Source organism: Halichoerus grypus, chromosome 10 (assembly GCF_964656455.1).
Source record: "Halichoerus grypus chromosome 10, mHalGry1.hap1.1, whole genome shotgun sequence".
Lineage (NCBI taxonomy): Eukaryota > Metazoa > Chordata > Mammalia > Carnivora > Phocidae > Halichoerus > Halichoerus grypus.
Genome location: NC_135721.1, coordinates 115681644 through 115694358, shown reverse-complemented (window position 1 = coordinate 115694358; position 12715 = coordinate 115681644).

Sequence of the window (12715 nt, the reverse complement as noted above, 5' to 3'; positions counted from 1 at the left end):
AATTGAAGACCCTTATACTCCCTGACTGTGCCTTTCTTCCCCTGCCCCGTCACCAAAGTAACCACTAATCAGAATTCACCATATCTCTGCACTCCTGGGTGGCTCAGTCAGTTAAGCATCTGCCTTCGGCTCAGGTCATGATCCCGGGGGTCTGCTTCTCCCCCTGCCCCCTGCCCCCTACTCATGCTCTCTCTCTCAAATAAATAAATTAAATCTTAAAAAAAAAAAAAAGAATTCACTATTTCTCATTTCCTCATTTCTGGATACTCTACTACATATGCATATATTCTTAAGCAATATGTAATGGTGGTTTGCATATTTGAGCTTTGTATAAATAATATTGAAGTGCATGTATGCCTCTGTAACTTACTTTTTTCACCTAACATATTAATAAGATTGATCCATATTATTATATGCAGGTCCATTTATTTCCCCTGCTTTATAATGCCATCTTATGAATATACCACAATTTATTTATCCATTCTTCTGTTAAGGGTTTCCCCCCCCCCCCCCAGTTTTTTCGCTATTACAAAGTGCTGGTATGACTTTCTTGTATGTGTTTTCTTGTGCATACGTGGGAGAGTTTCTGTAGGTGCAAACATGGGAGTAGAATTGCTGAGTCATAGGTATATTCATCTTCAACTTTACTAAAAATTGCCAAAATGTTTTGCAAAATGTTTGGGCCAATTTACATTCCGAACAGCGCACGAGATTTCCCTCACTCCAAATCCTTGCCAACCCTTGGCATTGTCAGATGGTTGGGTATAAAATGGCACTTCATTTTGGTTTCGCTGTGCTTTATCTGATTCCTAGTGAGTTTGTACATATTTTTACTTTGCCTTTTTTTCTCCCTTGAGGGCTTGAAGACTGCCCTGGGATGGAGGGTAATAAAGTAGATGATTGAACCAATTTAGAATTGAGTGCTGTCAGTCTGATCTATGTAGGTAGGGCCTACATCCCTGGGGTTAAAGTGATCCTCACCACCATCCACAGAGCTAATAACAGACGGGTCTTTCCCACCAAGCTAAGATCTGTCATAGGCAGAGATGACTACAGCAACAGCTACTTCCCAAGCATCCTCCTTACACACCAGTGCCCCAAAAATCAAATAGCAGAGACAATGATTATTGTTATAGCTAATACTTACAGTAGGCTGGGAACAGTGTTAAGCTCTTTACATAAATAATCTCATTTTATCCGGGCGCCTGGGTGGCTCAGTTGGTTAAGCGACTGCCTTCGGCTCTGGTCATGATCCTGGAGTCCCGGGATCGAGTCCTGCATCGGGCTCCCTGCTCAGCAGGGAGTCTGCTTCTCCCTCTCCCGCTCCCCCCTCTTGTGCTCTCTCTCTCTCTCAAATAAATAAATAAAATCTTTAAAAAAAAAAAAATCTCATTTTATCCATATCCAGTCTTTTGAGGTGGATTTCATTAACATCACCATTTTCCTAATAAACTGAGGCTCTGAGAGGGTAAGTGACTTACCTAAGGCCACACAGCAAAAACTATAATTTGAACCCGTGTTTCCCTGATGCCAAAGTTTGTGAATTTAACTACACATAGTGTCTCAAAAGTTTTGGGGGATCACTCTCCATCATTTTTGAGCACAAACTTCCAACACTCCTGGATATTTATGTTATACATAATATAAAACATGCCCAAAATTCATACTGTGTGCTAGGCCTTTATCATTTTCTCTGGGGAGGATAGCACCAGGCTCATTGTCTCCATGTTGCAGATGAGATAACTCAAGCCCAGAGAGGCTAAGTAACTTGCCCAAGGTCACACACCATGAAAGTGTAGAGGAGGGATTTGAACTCAAAAACAAAGGGGTGTGGGTTTGGGTACAGGGAATGTAAAGAGAGTATTGGGGGTGGGAAGCTGGTGAGTGGGGACAGCTTGAGGGGCATCCCCACGTCCCCTTCTAAATCTTTTTTTTTTTTAACGATTTTTTATTTATTTGACAGAGAAAGACACAGCGAGAGAGGGAACACAAGCAGGGGGAGAGGGAGAAGCAGGCTCCCCGCAGAGCAGGGAGCCCGATGCGGGGCTTGATCCCAGGACCCTGGGATCATGACCCGAGCCGAAGGCAGACGCTTAACGACTGAGCCACCCAGGTGCCCCCCCACTTCCCCTTCTAAACTCAGGCGTGGGATGAAGAAGAGAAAAGACAGGCTGCAGCTGGAGCCAGAGCCTAGGCTAGATTGGGCCTGGGTGGGCGAGGGGCAGAAAATCACAGAGCAGAGTGGGCATAGGGCCAGCAGCTGAAGTTTGCCTGAGAGCTAAAGAATGAAGGGCCTACCGAGCAGAGGGAAGTGAAGGAAGCCAGTGGTAGCATTTCCCACTGCAGAGAGCACATGCCAGGGGAAGATAAGGGAGACAGGAAGCTGAGCAGGGGCCAGCACCAGTGCAGCCCCAGTGGGTGAGGAGAGGCTGGGCTGAGCCAGGGACTGGCGGTGTGGCCCAGCTGGACTTCAGAAGACCAGACCTCTCCCTCCCCTGTTAGCTACTGGAGACAGGCAGTTTAACCAACCAGACCCAGCTCAGATAACAACGGAGTGTGGTCCCTTCAGAGATCACCTCCTGCTTAGGATGTGGACTAGTAACATGCACTGAGAACCTACAAATGTGCCAGGCACTGTATTAAGTAAGCAGAATACATGTGTTTTATTCTCACTAGTGTCCTATGGAAAGTATAAAGAAACAGACATTATTCGCATTTTTTAGATGAGGGTACAGAGGCAGAGAACGGTGAACTGACCTGTTCACCCAAAACATGCTTTCTTAACTATTAGACCATCCTACAAGGATAAATGAGGTGACTCATACAAAGTGCCAGAACAGAGTGTGTATTCAATAGGTGGAAGAGATAAGAACGGGGCTTGGCTTTGGGGGGCAGCAAACAGAAGTGACCCCTGCAGCAGGAAGAATGACAGCTGACATAAATATAATCCTGAAGGGGAGGCAAGGAATAGATAAGAATCTTACTCAAAATTTTCCCCTGTAGACACTAACACAGCCCGATTTAGGGAAGATGAAAAGAAGCCCGTAACGTCAGAGTGATTCTAGCTCTTGCCTCCCCAGCAAGTGGTGGGAGCCTGGTATTCCTGGCTCAGCTCCTGCTGAGCTTTCCAGCCTTATCTTTCCATGTACTCCAGTCTCAGCCAAATCTGCTCCTTCTGATTTCCTGAACACAGAACACACAAATATTATCTTTTCACTTTCCTTATCTTCTTTTTAGATAAACAGAAGTTCCTAATTTTAAGATGGTCAACTTTATAAATCTTTTCCATTAGTTCATGCCTTTTGTGCCTTGTTTAAGAAATCCTTCCCTATCCTGGGATCATGAAGACGTTCTCCAATTAATCTCCAAAAGCTTTATAGTTTTGTCTTTTGCCTTTAGGTGTATGGTGTGAAGTACAGGTCAAGATTAGTTTCTTTTACGTGGATATCCAGTTTTCCCAACACTACTTTTTGGAATTCTGCCCTTCCTCACTGATCTGCAGTGATATGTCTGACTTACAGTAAATGTGTTTATTCTGTTTTCAATAGCCTATTTTCCTCTCCCTGCACCAATGCCATGTTATTTTAATTGGTATAGTTTTATAATAATGCATCTTTATAGCTTGCAAATCAAGTCTTCCCACTTTGTTCCTCAAGAGTGTCTTGGCTATATTTATATGTTGAACTTCTATACATAAATTTTAGAATCCCTTTATCAGGTTGATAGTATTTTGTTTGGTATTGCATTAGATGTGTTAATGGTTTGGGGGAGAACTGACATCTTCACAATACTGAATCATCCAATGCATGATAGCGTATATCTCTTCATTTATTTATGTCTTCTTTGGTACCTCTCAGAGTTTTATAAGTTTATCTCTAGACATCTTGCCCACCCTTTGATAGATCCCTCCCCCCGGGCCTTTCATATATTTTTTAAAGATTTTATTTATTTCTTATGTCAGAGAGAGAGAGAGCACAAGCAGGGGGAGCGGCAGGCAGAGGGAGAGGGAGAAGCAGGCTCCCTGCTGAGCAAGGAGCGCAGATGTGGGGCTCGATCCCAAGACCCTGGGATCATGACCTGAACTGAAGGCAGACACTTAACTGACTGAGCCACCCAGATGTTCTTGGGCCTTTCATATTTTAAAATGTTATTGAAAATAGTATTTAAAAGAAATGCCATGTTCTAACAGCTTATTGCTGTATAAGAATATGATAATTTTGTTACATTGATTCTGTATCTAGAAACCTTAATAAACTTTTATTTATTCTAATAATTGTAGATTCTTTTGAATTTTATATATGCATAGTCATATCATTAGTAGATAGTGACTTTTATTTCTTCCTTTCTAATTTTTATAGTTTCTTTTTTGGGGGAGGAGGGGCAGAGGAAGAGGGAGAGAGAATCCTAAGCAGGCTCCATGCCCGGCACAGTGCCCCATGTGGGGCTCGATCTCACAACCCTGAGATCATGACCTGAGCCGAAATCAAGAGTCAGATGCTTAACCGACTGAGGCACCCAGGCGCCCCTATAGTTTCTTTTTCTTAACTTATTGTTCTGGCTACAACCTCTAGTACAGTGTGAATAGAAATGATTTAAGGAAGGTTTTCACCTTTTTACCATTAAACATGATGTTTGCTGTATTTTTTAATAGATACCCTTTATTAGATTAAGTAAGATTCCTTTTATTCCTAGTTTCCTGAGTTTTTATCATAAATGTTTTGAGTTTTTCAAATCCTTTATCATAACCTAATGAAATGATCATACAAGTTTCCATCTTTAACTTGTTAATGTGGCAAATGCATTAAGTTTCTAGTGTCAGACTAACTTTGTATTACTGAGATGAAACAACTCTTTATGAGGTATTATCCTTTTTATGTATATTTTATTCTTTGGTTATTTTTCTCCAGACTTCTCCAAATTCCCCCCACTCCTTCAAAGCCCTGCTGTGACACCACCTCCTTCTGAAAAGCCTTCTGAGATGCTAGAAATGACCTCTTAGTCTTACAAAACCAACAGAACTTCGCCTCCCGCTGTAGCTCCATTGTCACCTTCAATACCTTGTCTTCTTTCCTGGGCTATAAATCCTAGGGAGCATCTTGGTATTCTCAGTCCACTCCTTCCTTCCAGGACCCAGAGCAGACGTGGTATGGAGTGTGATATAGGATGAGGACATGGGCTCAGGTAAAGCTGCCTGGATTTACATCTCAGCTTTGTCACTGGCTAGCCCTTACATTTAGGGGATGCCTTTTGGCCTCTCTGAGATCATCAGTAAAATAGGAAGAATAATAGTACCTGCCTCACAGAGTTGTTGTGAGAAGGAAATGAGCTGGTATAAGAGAATTACTTAGTACAGCTCTGGGCACATATTATTTCTATTAGCTCACTCTGTAGTCATTGCCACTACTCTCTATGCTTCAGCTCCTCTAGCTGCTCACAAGTTATTTCCAAAAGCTTCTGGAGCCATCTTCTCTTCTTCCTTTATTTCCTCTAACGTGGTTCACCTGCTACTTCATTCTTTTACTCAGTGGGCATTTATTGAGCACTTACTGTGTGCTAGGACCTGAAACAGATAAGATCCCCACTTAGGAAGAAGACAATCAAGTAGGGGAGAGAAACATATAAGCAAACAGTGATAATACAGTAGGTTAAGTACAAAGATAGAGGACCAGGGAGCTGGAAACTGGAGCTGAGAAGTATGTGCGTCATCTAAGTTATGAGAGTAGAGTCCTCTGATTTAGCCTGGGAGTCAGAGAAGACTTCTCAAAGGAGGTGATACCTAAGCTGGTCCTGCAGAACAAGTGAGTGGTAGGAGTGGGGATAGGGCAGAAGGTGTGGGGAAAAAATGTTTCAGATAGAGGGAGAAGAAGGTGCAAAGAATATAATATGAAAGGAGAAATAAGGGGCACCTGGGTGGCTCAGTTGGTTGGGTGGCTGCCTTTGGTTTGGGTCGTGGTCCCAGGGTCTTGGGATGGAGCCCCACATCGGAGCTCCTTGCTCAGTAGGGAGCTTGCTTCTTCCTCTCCCTCTGCTTGTGCTCTCCCTCTCTCTCTCTCTGTCAAATGGATAAATAAAATCTTGAAAGAAAGAAAGAAAGAAAGAAAGAAAGAAAGAAAGAAAGAAAGAGAAAGAAAGAAAGAAAGAAAGAAAGAAGAAATAATATAATAGGCTTGCGACATTGGTAGTACTTAAGGATGGCCAAAACAGAACAAGTGTTGGGGAGGCAGATGTGATGTGAAGAGGGAGGCAGGAGTCTGATGAAGAGTCTTTCCTGCTGTATTAAGGAATTGAGACTTTATCTTGAGGTGATTCTTACCTCCTTCTTTGGCCCCCCAACACCTATTAGAGTAGATGCCACCCTACTCCAGGAAGTCTTTTTTTTTTTTTTTAAGATTTAATTAATTTATTTATTTGAGAGAGAGTTAGTGAGAGAGAGCAGGAGTTGGGGGTTGGGGAGTGGGAGAAGCAGGATCCCCACTGAGCAAGGAGCCCGATGCGGGACTCGATCCCAGGACCCCGGGATCATGACCTGAGCTGAAGGCAGATGCTTAACCAACTGAGCCACCCAGGCACCCCTCTGGGAAGCCTTCCCTAACTTCATACCCACAAGTTTGAGTTGGATATTCCTGCTGTTCTACCATAGCCCTCTCTTTTTGCTCTTCATAGCCCTTAATTATTTCCATGATAATTGTCTGTTTAAGCATCTATCCTCCACACCAAAAGCTGTAGGAGGGCAGGGAATGTGTTTTAACATTTCTGCATCACCAGGCTAGCAGAGTACTTGGCACATAGTAAGTGGTCAATAGATGTTTATTGGGTGAATGAACAAATAAATAGGACATCCAGGGAAGGAAAGAAAATTGTGACTCACAAAATGCCTGGCACATAATTGGCCCTTAGAAAATTATCTAATCTTTTTTGGGGTGCCTGGGTGTCTCAGTCAATTAAGGGCTTGACTCTTGATTTTGCCTCAGGTCATGATATCAGGGTCCTGAGATCCAGCCTCACATCAGCTCCCGGCTGAGCAGGAAGTCTGCTTGAGATTCTCTCCCTCTGCCCCTCCCCCCACTCTCTCCCTCTCTCTCCCCCTCAAATAAATAAATAAATAAATAAATAAATAAATCTTTTAAATAAATAAATAAATCTTCTTTAAAAAGGAAATTATCTTTTGTGCCTCAGATTTCTCATCTGGAAAATGGGGATAAAATAGAAATTATCTCAAAGGGGTATCATGGGTCTGTGAATTGCTTAATCGCAGATCTTATGTTTAGTGTCAAGGATAATTCTCAGTATGTTAAAAACATCATTCTCATACAAATAGACAGTGAGCATGGGTCAAAGTTTCATTTAGCCCATTAATAAAGGGACTAGCAGGATGACAAAGCCAGTTCAAAATAGAATATAAAAACTGAAGTTTTTATAGTCAATGAAAAAGAAAAACATTGAAAAAATGAGATTGCTAAATTATATACAAAATGGATTAATGTCTTAAAGGGTAATAAAACCATAACCTTTGGGATGTCTTCACTACAGACAGAAAAGGAAATCATCACAGTTTATCATTTTACAGAATTGTAAAATGTTTGGGCACTAACCAGTTGTGTAAATAATGTTAAACTTTTCTTTAGAAGCAGATGACTCTTAAGTAGACTTGCCAGTCAATGCTTTATTATGACATTAAAAGGTCACACAGGGGCGGCTGGCTGGCTCAGTGAGTAGAGCACGCAACTCTTGATCTCCTCTGGGTTGTGAGTTTGAGCCCCACATTGGGTGTAGAGATTACTTAAAAATAAAATCTTAAACAAAAAAAGAAAGGTCACACAGTCATCTTTTTATTTTAGTAACATGTTTCAGGATAGTTTTTCTTAACACTAGTAAGTTTAATTTAATAGGTACTAACTGTTGTTAGTAAGGTTCTCAATAAATGTTTGCTGAAAGGATTTTCATTTGATTAGACTTTTTCCTTCTTTCCAGCAGCAGAGTTTGGGGCCCTACGGGGCAAGTTGGCTGAGGGGGGAACCCTGCAGGATACCTATGCTCTTCCCTCCCTCAACCCGGGGTGTTATCTGGCTAATTCCGTATCACCAAATAGGCAGAGGGGAGTGTCTGCTTTGGACATCAGCAGAGGAGGCACCCCCACCCCCATAAGGACATATTTTCTTTGAAAGAACTGGATGTTTCTGAAAGGCAGTGAAGTAGACACCATGGAAAAAATCAGAAATGTGTTGAACCACTACCCATTTATTTTTTCCATTTTTTTAGTTTAAGAAATTGTGATAAAATACATATCACATAGGATCTACTATTTAACCATTTTAATGTACAGTTCAGTGGTGTTAAGTACAGTCACGTTGTGCAACCATTACCACCATCCAGGACTCTTCATCTTAAAGAACTGAAACTCTGTACCTGTTAAACAATAACCCATTTCCCTCAACCCAAGCCCCTGGCAACGACCCTTCTACTTTCTGTCTCTACGCATTTGACTACTCTAGGTGCCTCATATAGGTGGGATCATGCAATATTTGTTCTTTTGTGGCTGGTTTATTTAACTTAGCATAATGTCCTCAAGGTTCATCTATGTTATAGCATGTGTCAGAACTTCCTTCCTTTTAAAGGGTGAATAATATTCCATTGTATGTGTATCACATGTTGTTTATCCATTTGTGGATCAGAGGACACTTGCATCATTTCCACCTTTTGCCTACTGCCTCCATTAATTTTATAGTATAGGATTATTTTTGTTTTAAATTGCACGTGAGGGATGGACACCATTTTCAAGGCTTGAGCTCTCAAAGATTTTAATCTGGCCCAGGACCTGGGACTGACCAGATTATGAGACCATCTCTGGTCACTTCTTGATTCTATACTTTTGCCTAAATACACCCAGGATGGCTAGATTTCTCTAGGCAGATTGCCATAGGTCCAAGTTCACTTGGAACAGGAGCATTATAAAACACGTTCTGGGGCTCTGACCAAGGATCATTGTTCTAAATGCATGGACGTGCTGGAGACGGTGGAAATTCAAACATTTCTACAAAGCAACAGATGGAAACTTTCCCAGAGATAAACTAGTTATTTCTTGGCAGTCCCAAAATATGTAGCATACAAGCTCTGCTCTGGGAGTTGGTTGAATCCGCTTGAACCACATGGCCCCCAGCTGCTAGAAAGGGAATTCCCAGATACTTCCTTGCTAAAAGTAGCCAAGAGAACCAGCCCAAAAGAGAACTAAAGTGCCTTGACTTCCAGCTTCAGGGAATTGAACTTCTTACCCTGACTTTCCAGCAAAAAGAAAGGGAATGTTGAATGTAGACTCATATGCAGCTAAAGCCAGAGGACATTGCAGAAGTCAATCAAATCTCTACTTTTTAAATTCTGTATTGGCCTTTTGTCTATACATTTGTCATTAATTTCATCATAGACTGGCACCAAATCTTGGCTCTACCACTCATTCAATTTTTAAAACCTGTGCTTCTATTTCTTTTAAATCTGTAAAATGATGATAATAATACTGTCTCAGAGGGTTGTGGTGAGGATTAACGGTGTTGATACATGTAAAGTACTAAGAACAGTGCCTGGAACATAGTAAATTGCTATATAAATACTTGCTATTATCAATATATTTTGGCCATTTTCTTATTAGCATTATTATGGTTATTATTCAGATAGAAAATAGTCAAATTTAATTTGGAGTGTTGTCCTATAGTTTTATTTGGCTTTATGATTGTTCCTGGGGGAAAATTCTGCAGTTGATATGTGTGGAATTCTGTTTTCCAATTTTTTTGCAGTAACTCTGCATGAATCATTCTCTCACTATCCAGATACGGAAACTGAATCCCCACAGGGGAAAACAACTTACCCAAGATCACACAGAAATGATGGCTAAACCAGTAATAGAACCAAGGGCTTTTGTCCACTAGTCCAAAGCTCATTCTGCTTGGCATGGAGACCAAGAACATTCACCTTGGGGACTGATACAATCTGAGCATCCTCAAAATCTATTCACCCACAAGAAGACTTGACATTCTATGATTCCAGGCATTCTCCAATAGATATCTTTCCTTTTTATCAAAATTGCAAGCACTTCAAAGGAAAGGACTGTGGCCTGACTACTTCGGAATTTTCATTGTATGCCATGTACTGTCCATCAAACTCTTGAAGGCAGAAATTATTGCCTATAACACCTTGGATTAATAAGGGCAGATGTTCTGATACTATATATAGAATGCCTGAAAGACTCCCCAAAAAACTGCTAGAACTGATAAACAAATTCAGTAAAGTCACAGGATACAAAATCAATCTACAGAAATCTGGTGCATTTCTATACATCAATAATGAAGCAGCGGAAAGAGAAATTAAGAAATTAAGAAAACAATCCCACTTATAACTGCATCAAAAATAATAAAATACCTAGGAATAAACCTAATCAAAGAGGTGAAAGACCTGTATTCTAAAAACTATAAAACATTGATGAAAGAAATTGAAGATGACACAAAGAAATGGAAAGACATTCCATGCTCATGGATTGGAAGAACAAATATTGCTAAAATGTCTGTACTACCCAAAGCAATCTACACATTAATGCAATCCCTATCAAAATACCAAAGGCATTTTTCACAGAGCTAGAACAAACTCTAGAAAGTTTGATTTAACTACTCACAATTTTTCTTTCTTTTTCTAGCTTGATTAAAATGTGCATTTTCTACACTGTCACAGAAAAATACAACCATGATTTATATTTTCACAATTTATGTGGTTTACAGAAAACACCCCAAATAGCCAAAGCAATCTTGGAAAAGAAAAGCAAAGCTGGAGGCATCACAATTCCAGACTTCAAGTTGTGTTACAAAGCTGTAGTAATCAAAACAGTATGGTACTGGCACAAAACAGACATGTAGATCAATGGAACAGAATGGAAAACCGAGAAATGAACCCACAACTATATGGTCACCTAATCTTCGACAAAGTAGGAGAGAATATCCAATGGGAAAAAGAACATCTCCTCAACAAATGGTGTTGGGAAAACTGGACAGCAACATGCAAAAGAATGAAACTGGACCACTTTCTTACACCACACACAAAAATAAATTCAAAATGGATTACAGGCAGTAACTTTTTTTTTTTTTTTTGAGTAGACTCTATGCCCAGTGCGGGGCTTGAACTCATGACTCCAAGAACAAGAATCACATGCTCTACCAACTGAGCCAGCCAGATGCCCCAGGCAGTGACTTCTTTGACATTAGCCATAGCAACTTCTTTCTAGATATGTCTCCTGAGACAAGGAAAACAAAAGCAAAAATAAAATACTGGAACTACATCAAAATAAAAAGCTTCTACACGAGGGCGCTTGGGTGGCTCAGTTGGTTAAGCGTCTGCCTTCGACTCAGGTGGTGATCTTGGGGTCCTGGGATCAAGTCCCACATAGGGCTCCCTGCTCAGCGGGGAGTCTGCTTCTTCCTCTCCCTCTGCCCCCTGCCCCTGCTGGTGCGCATGCTCTCTCTCTCAAATAAATAAAATCTTTTTTAAAAAAGCTTCTGCATGATATATATATATATATATATATATATATATATATATATATGATATTACATATATATATGATATTACTCAGCCATAACAAAGAATGAAATCTTGCCATTTGTGACAACATGGATGGAGCTAGAGAGTATTAGGCTAAGCAAAATAAGGCAGAGAAAGACAAATACCATATGTTTTCACTCATATGTAGAATTTAAGAAATAAAACAAATGAGCAAAGGGAAAAAAGAGAGAGAGAGACAAACCAAGACACAGACTCTTAACTATAGAGAACAAACTGGTTACCAGAGGGGAGGTGGGTGTGGGGATGGGTGAAATAGGTAATGAGGATTACGGAGCGCACTTGTGATGAGCACTGGGTGTTGTATAGGACTGTTGAATCACAATATTGTACACCTGAAATTAATAGAACATTGTATGTTAACTAATTGGAATTTAAATAGAAGCTTAAAAAGGAAGAAACATGTGGGAAAAAATAGGGGCAGATGCTCAATAAATGGAACTAATAAATACACCCCTCCTTGTTTTTAAAGAGAAATAGGGGGGCAGGGAAGAAAATATTCATTAAGAAATTAATATGTGCCAGTCATTGTGCTGAGAAATTTCCCTTTTTTCCCATTTAATCCCCAGAAATCTTTTATGGCATTGTCAATTCCATTTTCTTTAAAGATTTTATTTATTTATTTGACAGAGAGAGAGACAGCGAGAGAGGGAACACAAGTAGGGGGAGTGGGAGAGGGAGAAGCAGGCTTCCCGCGGAGCAGGGAGCCTGATGTGGGGCTCGATCCCAGGACCCTGGGATCATGACCTGAGCCACCCAGGCGCCCCTGTCAATTCCATTTTTTGATCAGGAAATTAAGGTTCAGACAGGTTAGGCAACTCACTCTGAATCTCTTCACAAGTAAATGTTCAAGTTTGACACTTCTCTGGGGGACTACAACCTTACAGGGTAAGAGGTAGAGTCAGGAGGCAAGAGTCCTAGTGCTTTCAAGAGACTAAAAAAAAGTTTTTTCTCATGAGGGAACCATGAAATCAACCACATAAATTGTGAAAATATAAATCATGGTTGTATTTTTCTGTGACAGTGTAGAAAATGCACATTTTAATCAAGCTAGAAAAAGAAAGAAAAATTATGAGTTCAATCTTGCTCATTAAAAAACAGAACTAGCATTACCAAATCC